Below are 16,023 nucleotides of genomic sequence, written 5' to 3'. Positions count from 1 at the left end.
ACGTTCATAGAATATTTGTTTTAGGTTCAACATAATATTCCATTGATATTCACCCAATATACATTTACCTTGTCTTGGAGGTCCTCGGAACATTTCAAGAACATTTGGAAAATGTTCTATTTAAGTTTTACCTAATATTACCTCAACACTGAAAATTTTAGCTCCTGAAAGCATATTGGAATACATTCCCATATGTTTCCTCTCCAGATTTAATGGCAATTTCTATTTGAATGTGATATGGAGACACATGGCATTTTAATTTCATTCATAAGACATTTAAATAGCATTTAATCTTACATATATTTTACACTTCATATGTTGACAAGCTGTGCATTATTTAAATCATGGGAGATTTAAACATTTTTTACACTTACCATGTTGACATTCTTCACATGTGAGGTTTGAACCAGCAGTATTTGGACCCAAAGCCAGGTCTTTTATCCTCTGCTCCAGCAGGGAAGCTCTCTTACATCTTATTTTTTCAGTATATAGCCATGGCAGTATGGTCAATCAGGGATTCCATGCTTCCTTTTTAGCCTTCATAGGAATAACTAACCCAAGGAAATACTGGTAACTGGGTTATTACCCATCACTTCCCCATCCTCTTTTTATGTTGCGTACTTCTGGGCATCCGAGAATATGAGTGCTGATCTAAGATTACTTTTCCTTTTCAGATCATAAAAAATAAGACAGGAAAAACTATATCAAGAGTCTTGAAGTAGGAATTATATCGGGTGCGTTTTTTAAGTTGAACAGTCCATTTTTACACCATGTTTAATTTTTTACAGCTAGTCTAAATTCTGCATTTCTGGCTTGATTTATAAATAAAGATATCCTTCCTTTTAGTAGATTATATCTGACCCTCAATTTCACTTTTTTTTAACAATGTTAAAGAAAGAAAATCAACCTGTTAAATTTGACTGTGTATTATAAACCTCGCTGTCAATACTTTGTAGAAGCACCTGTATATCTTTCTGGGTAACTCTCTAAGAGCTTTCCACACTTGGATTTTACTCATTATTATTTTCAAAATTCTTCAAGCTCTGTAAAATTGGTTGTTCATAATTACTGGACAACCATTTTAAGGTCTTGCCATAGATTTAAGTCAAACCTGTAACTCGGACACTCAGGAACATTCACTTTCTTCTTGGTAAGCAACTCCAGCGTAGATTTGGCCTTGTGTTTTAGGTTACTGTTGTATGCTTAAAGGTGAATTCATCTTCAAGTGTCTGGTGGAAAGCAGACTGAACCAAGTTTTCCTCCAGGATTTTGCCTGTGTTTAGCTCCATTCCATTTCTTTTTTATTCTTCAAAAACGCCCCAGTCCTTAACGATAACAAGCATACCAATAACATGATAAAGCCACCACTATTCTTGAAAATATGGAGCGTGATACTCAGTAATGTGTTGCATTGGATTTGCCCCAAACATAACACTTTGTATTCAGGACAAAATATTAATTGCTTTGCCACATTGTTTGCAGTATTACTTTAATGCCTTGTTGGAAACAGGATGCATGTTTATATGCAATTTTATCAGCATATCAAATGCGCTACCCGGGGGGAGAAAATCCTGTAACATTGTTACTCTAACTTCCGCGACGCATACAAAGCCCTGCCCCGCCCTTCTTTTGGAAAATCTGACCACGACTCCATTTTGTTGCTCCCAGCCTATAGACAGAAACTAAAACAGGAAATGCCCGTGCTCAGCGCTGGTCCGACCAATCTGATTCCATGCTTCAAGATTGCTTCGATCACGTGGACTGGGATATGTTCCGCATAGCGTCGGACAATAACATTGATGAATACGCTGATTCGGTGATCGAGTTTATTAGCAAGTGCATCGGTGATGTTGTACCCACAGCAACTATTAAAACCTTCCCCAACCAGAAACTGTGGATTGATGGCAGCATTCGTTCAAAACTGAAAGCGCGAACCACTGCTTTTAATCAGGGCAAGGCGACCGGAAACATGACCGAATACACACAGTGTAGATATTCCCTCCGCAAGGCAATCAAACAAGCAAAACGTCAGTATAGAGACAAAGTAGAGTCGCAATTCAACGGCTCAGACACGAGAGGCATGTGGCAGGGTCTACAGTCAATCACGGACTACAAAAAGAGAATCAGACCCGTCGCGGACATCGACGTCTTGCTCCCAGACAAATTAAAACAACTTCTTTGCTCGCTTTGAGGACAATATTGTGCCAATGACACGGCCCGCTACCAAAACCTGCGGACTCTCCTTCACCGCAGCCAACGTGAGTAAAGCATTTAAATGTGTAAGCATTTAAAAGTGTTAACCATTGCAAGGCTGCGGGCCCAGACAGCATCCCTAGCCGTGTCCTCAGAGCATGCGCAGACCTGCTGGCTGGTGTGTTTATGGACATATTCAATCAATCTTTATCCCAGTCTGCTATTCCCACATGCTTCAAGAGGGCCACCATTGTTCCAGTTCCCAAGAAAGCTAAGGTAACTGAGATAAATTACTATCGCCCTGTAGCACTCACCTCCGTCATCATGAAGTGCTTTGAGAGACTAGTCAAGGATCATATCACTTCCACCTTACCTGCCACCCTAGACCCACTTCAATTTGCACACCGCCCCAATAGGTCGACAGACGATGCAATCGCCATCACACTTCACACTGCACACTGCTCTATCCCATCTGGACAAGAGGAATACCTATGTAAGAATGATGTTTATCGACTAAAGCTCAGTATTTAACACCATAGTACCCTCCAAATTCGTCATTAAGCTCGAGACCCTGGGTCTCGAACCCGCCCTGTGCGACTGGGTCCTGGACTTTCTGACGGGCCGCCCCCAGGTGGTGAGGGTAGGAAACAAATCTCCAACCCGCTGATCCTCAACACTGGGGCCCCACAAGGGTCCGTTCTCAGCCCTCTCCTGTACTCCCTGTTCACCCATGACTGCGTGGCCATGCACGCCTCCAACTCAATCATCAAGTTTGCAGACGACACTACAGTGGTAGGCTTGATTACCAACAACGTCGAGACGGCCTCCAGGGAGGAGGTGAGGGCCCTCGGAGTGTGGTGTCAGGAAAATAACCTCACACTCAATGTCAACAAAACAAAGGAGATGATCGTGGACTTCAGGAAACAGCAGAGGGAGCACCCCCCTATCCACATCGACGGGACTGTAGTGGAGAAGGTGGAAAGTCTTAAGTTCCTTGGTGTACACATCATGGACAAACTGAAATGTTCCACCCACACAGACAGCGTGGTGAAGAAGGCGCAACAGTGCCTCTTCAACCTCCGGAGGCTGAAAAAATTTGGCTTGTCACCAAAATCACTCACAAACTTTTACAGATGCACAATCGAGAGCATCCTGTCGGGCTGTATCACCGCCTGGTATGGCAACTGCGCCGCCCACAACCATTAAGGCTCTCCAGAGGGTAGTGAGGTCTGCACAACGCATCACCGGGGGCAAACTACCTGCTCCTCCAGGACACCTACACCACCCGATGTCACAGGAAGGCCAAAAAGATCATCAAGGACAACAACCACCCGAGCCACTGCCTGTTCCCCCCGCTATCACCCAGAAGGCGAGGTCAGTACAGGCAGTGGCGGTTCTAGACCATTTCAACTGGGGGGGCCAAGCTGGGGCCAGTTGTACAGAGATGAGGTAGTCATTCAAATTAATACTAAATACTATTGCACAACGAGTGAGTCCATACAACTTATTATGTGACTTTCTAAGAACATTTTTACTCCAGAACTTGTTTAGGGTTGTCATACCAAAGGGGTTGAATACAAACTCACTCAAGACATTTCAATTTTTCATTTTTTATTAATTTGTAAACATTTAGAAAACATAATTCCACTCTGACATTATGGGTTATTGTGTTTAGGCCAGTGACAAAACAGCTCAATTTAATTCACAATCTACCATAAGTGTTCAACTCGGTTCAGACACACACACACGACACAAAATGCACACACACAAACAGACACATGCGCACACAAGCACTCTTTAAACCCCCTATGCTCCTTTGAGATCCCTCTTTCAAAGTCACTGAGATTTCATTGTTTAGCCATTGTAGCCAAAATAATGGGCAACTGGGCATTTTTTACATGAAACTAAGCATGATGGGATGTTAATTGCTTAATTAATTAACTTAAAATCACATTTTATTGGCCACATATACATATTTAGCAGATGTTATTGTGTGTAGCGAAATGCTTGTATGAACCAAACTTACGTGAAGTCACCTAATTTCAATGTACTTTTTGTCCCTCATTTACTCAAGTGTTTATTTTATTTTGGTAGTTACCTGTAATATATATACACTACCGTTCAAAAGTTTGGGGTCACTTAGAAATGTCCTTGTTTTTGAAAGAAAAGCAAATTTTTTATTATTATAATAACATCAAATTAATAAGAACTACAGTGTAGACATTGTTAATGTTGTAAATTACTGTTGGAATGCTGGCCTTCTAGTAGAGTTGCAAAGAAAAAGCCATGTCTCAGTCTGGCCAATAAAAAGAAAATAATAAGTTGGGCAAAAGAACACAGACACTGGACAGAGGAACTCTGCCTAGAGGGCCAGCATCCCGGAGTTGCCTCTTCACTGCTGACGTTGAGACTGGTGTTTTGCAGGTACTATTTAACCTGTTTGGGATAGGGGGCAGTATTTTCACAGCCGGATAAAAAAACGTACCCGATTTAATCTGGTTATTACTCCTGCCCAGAAACTAGAATATGCATATTAATTATTTGATTTGGATAGAAAACACCCTATAGTTTCTAAAACTGTTTGAATGGTGTCTGTGAGTATAACAGAACTCATATGGCAGGCCAAAACCTGAGAAGATTCCATACAGGAAGTGCCCTGTCTGACAATTTGTTCTCCTTCTGTGACATCTCTATCAAAAATACCGCATCTCTGCTGTAACGTGACATTTTCTAAGGCTTCCATTGGCGCTCAGAAGGCGCCAGAAAGTGGAATGACGTCTCTACAGTCTCTGGGCGAAATACAGCAGGAGTTTTTGTGAGTGGTCGGCAGGGAACAATGACACTGGAGATGCGCGTCCACGAGACGCCTTTTTGAAATCGGACAATGTGGTTAGATTAACGAGAGTCTTGTCTTTAAAATGGTGTAAAATAGTCATATGTTTGAGAAATTGAAGTTATAGCATTTTTTAGGTATTTGTATTTCGCGCCACGCGATTCCACTGGCTGTTGTTGCAAACGTCCCACCTTGCCCAGGGAGGTTAATGAAGCTGCCAGTTGAGGACTTGTGAGGCATCTGTTTCTCAAACTAGACACTCTAATATACTTGTTCTCTTGCTCAGTTGTGCACAGGGCCTCCCACTCTTCTTTCTATTCTGGTTAGAGCCAGTTTGCGCTGTTCGGTGAAGGGAGTAGTACATAGCGTTGTACGAGATCTTCAATTTCTTGGCAACTTCTCGCATGGAATAGCCTTCATTTCTCAGAACAAGAATAGACTGACGAGTTTCAGAAGAAAGTGCTTTGTTTCTGGCCATTTTGAGCTTGTAATCTAACCCAAAAATGCTGATGCTCCAGATACTCAACTAGTCTAAAGGCGGACAGTTTTATCGCTTCTATAATCAGCACAACAGTTTTCAGCTGTGCTAAGATAATTTCAAAGGGTTTTCTAATGATCAATTAGCCTTCTAAAATTATAAACTTGCATAGCTAACACAATTTTTTTTAAATTTAACTAGGCAAGTCAGTTAAGAACAAATTCTTATTAATAACGACGGCCTAGGAACAGTGGATTAACTGCCTTGGTCAGGGGTAGAACGACAGATTAGTTCCTTTTCAGCTCAGGGATTTGATGTAGCAACCTTTTGATTACTGGTCCAACGCACAAACCACTAGGCTACCTGCCACCCCTAACACAATGTGTCATTGGAAAACAGGAGTGATGGTTGCTGATAATGGGCCTCTGTACACCTATGTAGATATTCCATAGAATAATCTGCCCTTTAAAGCTACAATAGTCATTTACAACATTAACAATGTCTACACTGTATTTCTGATCAATTTGATGTTATTTTAATAGACACATTTTTTTTGCTTTTCTTTCAAAAACAAGGATATTTCTAAGTGACCCCAAACTTTTGAACGGTAGTATTATCATGACACAAGGCGAGACCCAGATGCAGACACAGGAGGAAGATGGTTGGAGTCTTACAATATCTATTAATCCAATAGGCTATGGCAAGAGAATGGTCATGGACAGGCAAAAGGGTCAAAACCAGTTCAGAGTCCAAAAGGTACCAAAGGACAGGCAGAATCAAGGTCAGGGTAGGCAGGATGGGAAAGTAGTCCAGAGTCAGGCAGGGGTCAAAACCGGGAAGACTATCAAAAAGAGAATAGCAAAAGGAGTACGGGAAAAACACGCTGGTTGACTTGACTAACATACAAGATGAACTGGCACAGAGAGAGAGGAAAGACAGGGATAAATACACTGGGGAGAATAAACAACACCTGGAGGAGGTGGAGACAATCAGTCAGTCTGTTATATCTGGAGGATTTCTCCTGTCTTATCTGGTGTTCTGTGTGAATTTAAGTATGCTCTCTCTAATTCTTTCTCTCTTTTTTCTTTTTTTTCTTTCTCTCTCTCGGAGGACCTGAGTCCTAGGACGATGCCTCAGGACTACCTGGCCTGATGACTCCTTGCTGTCCCCAGTCATCCTGGCCGTGCTGCTGCTCCAGTTTCAACTGTTCTGCTTGCGGCTATGGAACCCTGACCTGTTCATCAGGCGTGCTACCTGTTTTCAACTCTCTAGAGACATCAGGAGCGGTAGAGATACTCTGAATGATCGGCTATGAAAAGCCAACTGACATTAACTGAGGTGCTAACCTGTTGCACCCTCGACAACCACTGTGATTATTATTATTTGACTCTGCTGGTCATCTATGAACATTTGAACATCTTCGCCATGTTCTGTTATAATCTCCACCCGGCACAGCCAGAAGAGGAGTGGCCACCCCTCATAGCCTGGTGCCTCTCTAGGTTTCTTCCTAGGTTCTGGCCTTTCTAGGGAGTTTTTCCTAGCCACCGTGCTTCTACACCTGCATTGCTTGCTGTTTGGGGTTTTAGGCTGGGTTTCTGTACAGCACTTTGAGATATCAGCTGATGTAAGAAGGGCTTTATAAATACATTTGATTTGATTTGAATCACAAGGACAGGTGAAACAGATCAGGGCGTGACATGTATATGTATATATACAGTTGAAGTCGGAAGTTTACATACACCTTAGCCAAGTACATTTAAACCCAGTTTTTCACAATTCCTGACATTTAATCCTAGTAAAAAAATCATGTCTTAGGTCAGTTTGGATCACCACTTTATTTTAAGAATGTGAAATGTCAGAATAATAGTAGAGCGAAGGACTTATTTCAGCTTTTATTTATTTCATCACCTTCCCAGTGGGTCAGAAGTTTACATACACTCAATTAGTATTTGGTAGAATTGCCTTTAAATTGTTTAAAGGCACAGTCAACTTAGCGTATGTAAACTTCTGACCCACTGGAATTGTGATAAAGTGAATTTTAAGTGAAATAATTTGTCTGTAAACAATTGTTGGAAAAATGACTTGTGTCATGCACAAAGTAGATGTCCTAACCGACTTGCCAAAACTATAGTTTGTAAACAAGAAATGTATGGACTGGTTGAAAAACGAGTTTTAATGACTCCAACCTAAGTGTATGTAAACTTCCGACTTCAACTGTAGTTCATACACACACACTAGGTATTGATTATATTACGTATAATCGTTTTGCTCAAAGCAGTGAGCTAAAGTAATTTGTTAATCATTAAGGCTGGTCTGAGTGCATCTCCTCGCAGTTTCATTCAGTAGTACAACACAATTCTCATGACATTTTATCATGGGCACAGTGGGAATTTATATCTGTGATGTTTAAATTATTTCTTACCCCCTTCGTTGTATGAAGCTTCCTTTTCTGGTAAATGGCCGGTGTCTGAGCATTTGCAATAATACAGTGATTAAAGTAGCATGCAGATGTTTCCGTTTAGCTCATTGTGCTGTCATTTACAAATATAACAGCACAGCATGTATATACTGTATATATATATAATATATATAACTGTATATACACAGTGCCACAGTGCCACAGTGCCACATTTGGCTGCGTTGCAAAGTGGGATTGAAATGGATTTAATTGTGATTTTTTGGTCACTGATCTAAACGAAATACTACATAATGTCTAAGTGAAAAAGAATATCTTTAAATGTTAACAAAACTTGTAAAAAAAATGAATAATTATTCACCACCTTAGCTATGGCAAGCCTGAATAAGGAGTCAACTTTTTTTCAACAAATCACAAAACAAGTTGCATTGTGCAATAATAGCAGCTATTTTTGAATGACTACCCTCTGTACCCAACACACAATTATCTGTAATTGTGTGTTGGGTACAGAGGGTAGTCATTCAGTAGTCACTCAGTCAAGCAGTGGATTTCAAGCAGAGATTCAACCAATCAATCAATCAATCAATCAATCAATCAATCAATCAATCAATCAATCAACATGTATTCCTTTTTCATTAGCCAATGTCACAATGTGCTATACAGAAACCCAGCCTAAAACTCCAAACAGCAAGCAATGCAGATGTAGAACCAAAAAGACAAGGGGGCTTTTCCAATGCTTCGCAAATAAGAGCACTGATTGGTAGATGGGTGAACATATAAAAAGCAGACACTGAATATCCCTTTGAGCATTGTGAAGTTATTAATTAATTAGACTTTGGATGGTGTATCAATACACTCAGTCATTACAAAGATACAGGCGAGTACCACAGTATGAGTCATAAAAACCCGGAAAGGGATCCAATAATTTTTCCACTATTCATTTTTCCATATGGGATTTTAGAACTACTTCATATAAGGTCTATGTTTCATGTAGGCTTAGCCTGGAGTGACATTTTGATATATGTGAAAATCTCTCTCGGAGAAGATAACTTTTATCAATATATTCGCCTGTAATGACCCCCCACAAATGTAATGATAATTAGCCACTAATGTGGCTATCATTCAGAACTGCACACGTAATCAAGCCCCAGGGTGGGAAAAACCTCCACATTTCTTCAAGCAAACTCTCATCGACAAGTAGAAAGTAACCTAGCAAGTAGATATTATAGCCTTCTTAGTTTATTGTGTAAATAATTGATAGTGTTTTTTTTCGTGTGTATTCTTGTTTAGCATTTTTCAAGTTACATAGCTAGCTACCTTAGCATTTTTTTAATACTATATAATTTTTTTAATTACCCTGGCCTTTGTAGCTAACTAGCTAATCTTGTATAACTCTATCGATCAGAAGCAAGGATGGTTCTGTGCTATGTACTGGATTGTAACCACTACTCCGATAAGCACACATGTATTTTATCGTTGTCCAAACTCAAGTGAGAGGAGCTGTGTGATAATGTAAGCCCTGTTTGCTAGCTGCTAACAAGCTATTTTGGTTAGGTCAAAGATCTGAGGTAGCTAGATGCTTTTGAAAATTTGCTAGATAACCACGGACTGTAGTTACGTGTACAATGCACATTACCTTCCTTACAAGTAAAAAAAACTAAAACAATATAGGCTAGCATAATGACTGTTGCGACCTTTTCATTTTGACAAGTCCTTTGTGAGCTAGCCAGCTAGTTAACATTAGCTCATGGTTTGTGTAGTCATCCTATTTTTCGTGGTGACATGCTAGCTAACGTTAGCCCACCAGGGCTGGGATATTGCAAGCTAAAAATGTCCTGGTGGGTTAGCTAGGTAGGCACCTTGGTTGGTTAGTTGGCTACATTGGCATGCTAGCGAATATGCCTAACGATAGCAATTAGCGCTAACTAGCTAACATTGAATATCTCTGCCCTGGTGGACTAGGGGCAGGGATGTTACCACCCATGGGGTCAGGGGAAAAGTCTGACTACACAAATAATGAGCTAACGTGACTACCTAGCTAAACGTTAGCTAAATATCTTTGCCCTGGTGGGCTTACATTAGCTAGCATGTCACCACGTGGAAAAGTGTGATTGTATGAGTGGTGAGCTAACATTAACTAGTTGGTTAGCTAGCCCAGAAAGGACTTGTGGGTTTTCCCATGAGAAAATTGTTTTGTTCCACGAGTGCATCTGTTGTACATGAATAATCAAATGACCTGTGAAGTCAGTTATACATGCAGGGATGGAAATTAAGCTAGCCCGAGGGTTGTACTTTTCATACTGGGCTAGTAGACAATGTGCCAAACTTCCCTGACACAGCAGTGAAATGGCTGGTAGAAAATGTGCCAAACTAGCTTGACAATGCAGTGAGATTTAGAATCAGAAGTACAGTAGTATAGTACATCGCAATACCTTACCTCTTCAGGCAAATAGTACCCTAGACTGTCCTGATCATCTAGTTGAGCATTCCTGTCACGCCCTGACCATAGAGAGCCATTGTTTCCCTATGGTGACGTAAGTCAGGGTGTGACTGGGGGGTATTCTAGTTTATTATTTCTATGTGGGGTTCTAGGTTATTATTTCTATGTTGGTGATTTGTATGATTCCCAATTAGAGGCAGCTGGTAATCGTTGTCTCTAATTGGGGATCATATTTAAGTAGCTGTTTTTCCCACCTGTGTTTGTGGGATATTATTTTGTTTTTATGTAGTTGCCTATTTGCACTTCACTGTCTTCACGTTTCGTTTGATCATTTATTGTTTTTGTATTTTGCTGAAGTTTTACGTTATAATAAAGATGTGGAACGCTACTCACGCTGCGCCTTGGTCCAATCATTACGACATCCGTGACAATTCCAGATAATTCCTCCATCCCAGAAGAAATGTTCCATCCACATAGTAGGATTTTAGGATGTGCAGATTGACCAAAGCCCAGTCTATTTTACCGTTACTATAGTCAAGTCTGTGGGTTATGATATTTTAATATATATTACAATTTTCATAATCAACTTAGCTAGCTAGTAAAAGTAACTTTTTTTGTCTTTCAGATGGGCAGACCAGAAACCCAGTGACAGCACTCGGGTCTGCAGCTGCCATTTTCCGGAGGGAAAGAGAAATGGCCCTGTATTTACCATAAAAAATAACTCATCCACAATGGTAAAAAAGGAAGAGCCAGACTGTTGATTGGGAAAGAAGAACAAACAATGAAGCAGGATTGGGTGTTGAGGGACCACTTGTCACATTGTCCAAGGTGGGTTTAGATTTTCTGTCCAGATAAAGATATTCATACAGCATTGAAAAAGACCCACCAATGACCAAATGTCTCTTTGTTTTTCAGTCCAACAGGAGTACATCCCTCAGGCCTTCCGGTGCATGGATATCCAGTTCCAGTGTGATCCGAGCTAAAGTGTCCAGTTGTAGAGAATACAGCAGATCGAGCCTGTGGATGGACAGGTCAGTAACTCATCAAATGTGATACAATATTGTGTACAACAATGAATTTGAAGATATATCTCCACAGTATGTTTGTCATGTTTGTGTATGGTTCCATGACATAAGATTTGGTGTTGAGGGACCACTTGTCAAATTGTCCAAGGTAGGTTTGTGTTACGATAAACAATCTGTAATCTGTCCAGACAAAGATTGTGATATTGCATAGAAAAATACCTACCACTGACCAAATGTCTCTGTTTTCCAGTCCAACATGAGTGCATCCCTCAGACCATCCGATGCATGGGCATCCTGTGCCAGTGTGATCCGGTTGAGCACATCGAGCCTGTGGACGAATAGGTCAGTAACTCATCAAATATGATACAGTATTGTGTAAAACATTGAATTTCTAGATGCAGCAAAATGTAGATTTTATGTCTCCTTTTCCCCATGTTTTAGACATGAGGCGTGACATGCAGAACATGTCTCACCCCACGAGAAGCAGTGATCAACGCTACCTTTAGCAAGGAGATGTGCTAGAAGTGATGTCTCTCCCATCCTTAGATTTAGATGTACTCTCCCATCTCTCTCTCTCAATCACAGATATAAATTCCCACTGTGCCCATGATAAAATGTAATGTGAAATGAGTTGTACTACTGAATGAAACTGCGAGGAGATGCACAGAGCAGCCTTTTTGATTGAACTTACATTAACCACATTACTTTAGCTCACTGCTTTGAGCAAAACTTGTATGTAATATAATCAATTCTGGTAACCTAGTGTGTGTGTGTATGAACTACAGTTGAAGTCGGAAGTTTACATACACTTAGGTTGGAGTCATTAAAACTCGTTTTTCAAACAGTCCACAAATTTCTTGTTAACAAACTATAGTTTTGGCAAGTCGGTTAGGACATCTACTTTGTGCATGACACAAGTCATTTTTCCAACAATTGTTTACAGACAGATTATTTCACTTATAATTCACTGTATCACAATTCCAGAAGTTTACATACACTAAGTTGACTGTGCCTTTAAACAGCTTTGAAAATTCCAGAAAATTATGTCATGGCTTTTGAAGCTTCTGATAGGCTAATTGACATCATTTGAGTCAATTGGAGGTGTACCTGTGGATGCATTTCAAGGCCTACCTTCAAACTCAGTGCCTCTTTGCTTGACTTCATGGGAAAATCAAAAGAAATCAGACACAACCTCAGAAAAAAATTGTAGACCTCCACAAGTCTAGTTCATCCTTGGGAGCAAATTCCAAACGCCTGAAGGTACCACGTTCATCTGTACAAACAATAGTATGCAAGAATAAACACCATGGGACCACGCAGTCATCATACTGCTCAGGAAGGAGACGTGTTCTGTCTCCTAGAGATGAACGTACTTTGGTGCGAAAAGTGCAAATCAACCTTGTGAAGATGCTGGAGGAAACAGGTACAAAAGGATCTATATCCACAGTACAACGAGTCCTTTATCGACATAACCTGAAAGGCCTCTCAGCAAGGAAGAAGCCACTGCTCCAAAACCGCCATAAAAAAGCCAGACTACGGTTTGCAACTGCACATGGGGACAAAGATTGTACTTTTTGGGGAAATGTCCTCTGGTCTGATGAACAAAAATACAACTGTTTGGCCATAATGACCATCGTTATGTTTGGAGGAAAAAAGGGGGAGGCTTGCAAGCTGAAGAACACCATCCCAACTGTGAAGCACGGGGGTGGCAGCATCATGTTGTGGGGGTGCTTTGCTGCAGGAGGGACTGGTGCACTTCACAAAATAGAAGGCATCATTGAAGCAACATCTCAAGACATTAGTCAGGAAGTTAAAGCTTGGTCGCAAATGGGTCTTCCAAATGGACAATGACCCCAAGCATACTTCCAAAGTTGTGGCAAAATTGTTTAAGGACAACAAAGTCAAGGTATTGGAGTGGCCATCACAAAGCCCTGACCTCAATCTTAAAGAACATTTGTGGGCAGAACTGAAAAAGCATGTGCGAGCAATGAGGCCTACAAACCTGACTCCATTACACCAGCTCTGTCAGGAGGAATGGGCCAAAATTCACCCAACTTACTGTGGGAAGCTTGTGGAAGGCTACCTGACAGGTTTGACTCAAGTTAAGCAATTGAAAGGCAATGCTACCAAATACTAACTGATTGTATGTAAACGTCTGACCCACTGGGAATGTGATGAAAGAAATAAAAGCTGAAATAAATAATTCTCTCTACTATTATTCTGACATTTTCACGTTCTTAAAATAAAGTGGTGATCCTAACTGACCTAAAACAGGGAATTTTTACTTGGATTAAATGTCAGGAATTGTGAAAAACTGAGTTTAAATGCTTTTGGCTAAGGTGTATGTAAACTTCCGACTTCAACTCTATGTGGAATATTTCAGTACCTGAAAACAGGTACTGACAGGAGTCATAACGAGAACGCTGATCCAGTAAGAGCAAAAATTGATTTGTGTGCTGAAACTATTTACAAGAAATGTACACATGTTCGCTGTTGCAGTGCCATCTTTGGGAGCATGTTGTCCTTGAAAAAACTCCTCTAGTCCAGCAATATGAATCTGCCAGAAGTTGTCACACTGGATGGGGATGGTGATGGAGGTTTTGGTGGTCCAAACAATGAAGATGCAAGTGTCTCTTCCAGTGATTTGGAGCTGCCCTTGGACCTGGTGCCAGTTAGGATGATCTTCACGGAGGCGGTAAGACCCTCCTTCTTCCTAGATATCGAAATCCTTGGGCTTCACTCCTTCTTCAATGGTAAGGTCCCTGCACAATACAGATACTTGACCTCCACCACTGCTGTGGTGACCACCAAACCATCCAGTGAGGCACCCAGGATCCCAGACCCCGCTATTTTGAATGCCTTTGTTTTCTGTGCCCAACTTTACAGAGAACACCCCATCCAATGACTGTGATCTGAGGACCCTTTTTAACAGTGGCGAAGTAACGCACTTGGCCCTAACCACTGCTCCAAAATTGCTGTCCGTCAACCACCCTCTCCTCATGGTGTGCCTGTTGGGGTTGGTGCGCTTTCCAACTGTTGCCTGCATATACTGTAGCCTCCTGCTGCTCCATCGGATGAATCCCGGAACATATTCCAGTCTGTGCTAGCAAAACAGTCCTGTAGCTTAGAATCTACGTCATCTGACCACTTTCATATTGAGCGAGTCACTGGTACTTTGCGGTTTATCTTTTGCTTGTAAGCAGGAATCAGGAGGATAGAATTGTGGTCAGATTTGCCAATTGGAGGGCGAGGGAGAGCTTTGTATGCATCTCTGTGTGTGGAGTAAAGGTGGTCTAGAGTTTATTTCCCCTCTGGTTGCACATGTGACATGCTGGTAGAAATGAGGTAAAACAGATTTCATTTCTTGTTTGCTTACAACCTTTTACAGCTCGTTGAGTGCGGTCTTAGTGCCAGCATTGGTTTGTGATGGTAAAGAGACAGCTACGAGTAATATAGACGAAAACTCTCTTGGTAGATAGTGTAGTCTACAGCTTATTATGAGGTACTCGACCTCAGGCGAGCCATACCCCGAGACTTCTTTAAAATTAGACATTGTGCACCAGATGTTGTTGACAAATAGACACACACCCCCACCACTCATCTTAACAGACATATCTGTCTGTCCTGCTGATGCACGGAAACCCAGCCAGCTCTATATATATACACTGCTCAAAAAAATAAAGGGAACACTTAAACAACACAATGTAACTCTAAGTCAATCACACTTCTGTGAAAAAAAACTGTCCACTTAGGATGCAACACTGATTGACAGTAAATTTCACATGCTGTTGTGCCAATGGAATAGACAACAAGTGGAAATTATAGGTAATTAGCAAGACACCCCCAATAAAGGAGTTGTTCGGCAGGTGGGGACCACAGACCACTTCTCAGTTCCTATGCTTCCTGGCTGATGTTTTGGTCACTTTTGAATGCTGGCGGTACTTTCACTCTAGTGGTAGCATGAGACGGAGTCTACAACCCACACAAGTGGCTCAGGTAGTGCAGCTCATCCAGGATGGCACATCAATGCGAGCTGTGGCAAGAAGGTTTGCTGTGTCTGTCAGTGTAGTGTCCAGAGCATGGAGGCGCTACCAGGAGACAGGCCAGTACATCAGGAGATGTGGAGGAGGCCGTAGGAGGGAAACAACCCAGCAGCAGGACCACTACCTCCGCCTTTGTGCAAGGAGGAGCAGGAGAAGCACTGCCAGAGCCCTGCAAAATGACCTCCAGCAGGCCACAAATGTGCATGTGTCTGCTCAAATGGTCAGAAACAGACTCCATGAGGGTGGTATGAGGGCCCGACGTCCACAGGTGGTGGTTGTGCTTACAGCCCAACACCGTGCAGGACGTTTGGCATTTGCCAGAGAACACCAAGATTGGCAAATTCGCCACTGGCGCCCTGTGCTCTTCACAGATGAAAGCAGGTTCACACTGAGCACGTGACAGAGTCTGGAGACGCCGTGGAGAACGTTCTGCTGCCTGCAACATCCTCCAGCATGACCGGTTTGGCGGTGGGTCAGTCATGGTGTGGGGTGCCATTTCTTTGGGGGCCGCACAGCCCTCCATGTGCTCGCCAGAGGTAGCCTGACTGCCATTAGGTACCGAGATGAGATCCTCAGACCCCTTGTGAGACCATAT

Source organism: Salmo salar, chromosome 22 (assembly GCF_965601325.2).
Source record: "Salmo salar chromosome 22, fSalSal1, whole genome shotgun sequence".
Taxonomy (NCBI): Eukaryota; Metazoa; Chordata; class Actinopteri; order Salmoniformes; family Salmonidae; genus Salmo; species Salmo salar.
Note: the sequence above shows the minus strand (reverse complement) of the source record.